This window comes from Apium graveolens, chromosome 6 (assembly GCF_009905375.1).
Source record: "Apium graveolens cultivar Ventura chromosome 6, ASM990537v1, whole genome shotgun sequence".
NCBI classification, from domain to species: Eukaryota; Viridiplantae; Streptophyta; class Magnoliopsida; order Apiales; family Apiaceae; genus Apium; species Apium graveolens.
Genome location: NC_133652.1, coordinates 48493010 through 48497225, shown reverse-complemented (window position 1 = coordinate 48497225; position 4216 = coordinate 48493010).

The window sequence follows — 4216 nt, the reverse complement described above, 5'->3', positions numbered from 1 at the left end:
AATATAAGGAATAAATACGAAAGGAAATACGTCGCGAACCATTTACGAATAAGTATTACGAAAACGTTTAAGCGACCGAGCGAACGCGTAAACGATTAAATAAACGTAACGCACTAACTAAACCATGGTAAGAGAGTAACCATGGTTACTTTATCAAATAGTAAGCTAACCATAGGATTATCAAGCAAGCCATCCAAATAATGTGCTAAGGAAGCTAATATAAGTAGTTTCTAGGAAGCTACCAAAGATTTGTCCCTAAGATTTGCAACAAGAATAAACCTAGGATTCAACCTAGGAGAATAAAAATCAAGTGCAAGATCTTCCACCCCATTTCCTAGAAGTTACCTAGCAAATCAACCAAGCTAAGCAACCAAGAGGAGTATAAATACCCCCCTTGATGCTTCCATTCAGCCCTATTGCATAAGAAGGGGAAATCCAATTCAAAATCTCAAGTTCTAGCCATGGTAAAATCATCCCATTAATTCTAAAGCCTCCTAGCAATTAAACTAAGGTAAGAAAATTCTTTCATCTCTTTTTATCAAGGTTTGATGGGTGAAATAAATTCAAGAAACTCACTAGTGAATAGTATGAATAGTAACCTCTCCTTGGTTTCTTGATTTCAATGGTGATTCTAGGCTCCAAAAATAATACCAAGCACTTCCAAGACTCCACCATCCTCAAGAACACATCTCAAGCTTTCAATAAAGGTAAAAATCTTTGGCCCAACTTTATTTAAGATTCATTTTTAAGATCCATTTAGTATACGGTAGAAAACTTAGTTTAAGAAGTGGTATTGTTGAGATCTTGAAGTTTAAGTTAAGTAGATTTAAGGTTGATTGTTGTTGCCTCAATAACATGATGTTCTTGAGAGGAGTTTGTGTGTTTATGATGAAATGATGATTTTTGGTGGTTGTGTTAAGAGTTAGGGCGTAAACGAAACCCCGATCGTAAACGTAACTCCGTTAAAACCAATGAATCGTAACATTAAGTTTCTGCAGAAAGTCCCAAAGTTGTAAACTGTAGTTTCTTGAAAAATAACCCTTGATTATGATAGGAAATGTTATAAGGATCGTTTAGGCGCTTGAATCGCTTGATTCCGATTTACGGATCAAAAGTTATGGTCGTTTTAGTTAAAGTGATTTACGCAACAAAAACTGCTACAAATGAACTTTGAATATATAAAGGATTGACTTAAAAGTGTTCATAAATCATGAAATTTTTACAGAGAGTAATATATTGAGTTTCCTAACTGCCATAAAAATTTCAAGTGAAAATAATGATTTATCAATTTTATAAAAATATCAAAGCCGAGACCGCGCGAGTAGAAACCGTAAGAATCCATACGCGGAGCCGACGACGATAAAGAGAATGAACCTAAGATACTTAGAAAAATGAAGCGACCATGATGTGAATAAGGACTTAAAGGAATAAGAATGGTAGTTTAAGTTGAGAGGGTGCATAATAAATAGCGCATGAGTGCGAGTCGCCGTAAATTAGAACGGGACCTAACGAGATAAATTGTGTTTATGGTCATAGATTTCCGAGCGGAACCTAGAGCATCCTCCACCTCGAGATACCCAGACAAGTTTTCAAACCCTACCTTTTAAGAACTGTTGTGTTGTGAATATTTTACAAAACTGTGATATATGCATAAGATTGCTTTAAACTGTTTTACGAAGTTTGAGATGTATTACATTACTCAATTGTTGATAATATATGTTCATACCGAGTTCGAAATATTATATTTAGACCGAGAGTCAGTAGGTGTAAGCTTATAAAAACCCAGAGGTATTCCGGAGGAGTTTATGATTGAGAACGTTAACGCTAGCGAGTAGCGTGGCGCGTATATATTTTAGACCGAGGATCGGTCAGTTAAATTGATGAAAACCCGGAAGTATTCCGGAGGTGCTTATTTAAGAATATTAACGCTACAGTAGAGCGTGATATATAAGTCATAAGACCGAGAGTCGGTCAGTTTTGTTTAATAAAGTATAAACCCGAGAATCATCCCGGAGATGTTTTGGACGGTTATAAGTCCATAGTAATACGTTTTTAAAGGGACTCATCGTCCACTTACGAAATATTAAAACACCTCAAACTTTTATTAAAACGATTTTCCAACGATCATATTCCCTCAACTATATTTTATTATTCGAATAATAAATACTATATACTTATTCCTTATTATGGGAGTAGTATACTCCAACGTTGATTTATTTCAAACCCGATTAATCATTATAGATTATTAATTATGTAGACACAAACTAGTTGAGGAATATTATTTTAAATATTCTTTTAGAAAGTAAACTCATTCGAGGTTTAATTATTTATCGACTATTATTTAATTAATTATTATTCTTAAAAGGGTTTATTATTGATTTAAAAATCATAGATCCTGATTTGAAATATACTTTCTGATTTCAGAATATCATTCAAATAATTTCAGATCGTCGGTGAATATTATCCCGACTTATTTAATATGTTGAATATAGTTTCGAGAAGAAACTTTTTCCCCCTTATTAATTATCTGTTGACAACGGTCAACTCACATCCTTAGTACTTCCTCCGAAATTCTCGGAAGTACGTATATACATATATATACACCTATATCTTAAAGAGATAAGCTATTTCTATCAACGAGCAAAATGCTTGGGGAACTTCGATGTGGTTCGAGTTCTCGAGATTGATAGATTTCTTTTAAAATGACAAGGGAGGGGTAGGCTCTGGTACTATGTGTGCTAGATGGACTACCAAAGGTACTGCAGACGAAGGTACTCTGTGTACTCAGGAACTTGTGAAGTATGTGTATACCCGAAAATGGGACACGTAGCCCAAATGTGGCAAGGGTGAAACCCGAGGGATGATGGTTTCGTCCTTCTACTAGTAGAAAAGGTTACTATTTCCGTAGTACGACTGATCATCGTATACGGTGGCTCCGGTGAATGTCCAAACTCTTCCAATTGGAATTGAAATGCAATACCGTAACCCAAGCCTAGGTGCTGGGTTTACTATTAAGGTATTCGCAGGTTAATAAAATCCACTAAAGGATTGTTTTCATAAGAAGGTGTGTATCACCAAGAAAAACTAGTTTGAAGAAAACGTATTTATCATATATGATGTTTTACGTGAGTTTATCATACAGTCATTTTCATACTGTACATTATTATGCTGGGCATTATAGCTCAGTCTTGCTTTCTTTTAAATGACACAACACAACAGATAACAGTATGCCGGTGTGGGACTTAGTCGCTTGTAGTCATGGGGAGGATCCCTGGCAGCTTTGTCTCAGGTGTGCTAGAGTATCAGATAGATATAAGATATCAGTCATAATTATTGTAACTTCATGTAGAGGTTATAAATAATTGTTTGAGATCCTGTAAAGTACATTTGAGTGTAATAAAAGAAGATTACATTTTGTACGTCATTTCTAAGGCTATAACTTGTGTGTGTGAGTATGAGATTGGGGTCTGTTGGATTATTGAATCAATACCAGGTTACACATGAGAAGGATGGCGTGACGACCCAGATTCCTGACCCCGGATTTGGGGGCGTTACAGAAATGGTATCAGAGCGTTAAGTTATAGTACTCAGAAACGAGAGTGTTAGGAGTCTGTCTAGATGCGAGATTTTGTAAGAGCTCATATAGAGTTCATCATTGGGCTCCGGATGTAGCCTCAATGTGTAGGTTAGGATAAGTGTATATTTGAGGTATTAAAGTATGACTAATGAGATCATTGGAGATTATCAGAATGATGAGGAGAAAAATTAGAATCATATTTGATTTGGCAAGGATGTGGATGTAGAACTTGGAGCTGAGTCTCCCGAGTATTTGGGGTAAAGACGATATTACCAACACCTTATGTAAATGTTGATAACACAAGCCTTGTTACCTGTAGTTCTGTGTAGGTTGCCCAAGAAGGGGCATCACATGTGAGGATCATGAAGTCTAATTATCAGCATACAATTGAGGTTATTGGCCCAAACTAGTTGACAGTGTCATTTTACGAAGGAGTATGGGAATGCCGTATTAATCACAAACTCACCAGAGATAGTGTCCAATATACCCTTGAGGATTCTAATTCTATTACAGAATATTTGAATGTAATATAAAAATGTCATCATAGGACGAGTACACTATGTGATATTATTAGTGCACTTAACATGTAAGGTTATAGTGGTTTAGCTCAGAAATCGAGAGCATTGAGAATTGATAGCT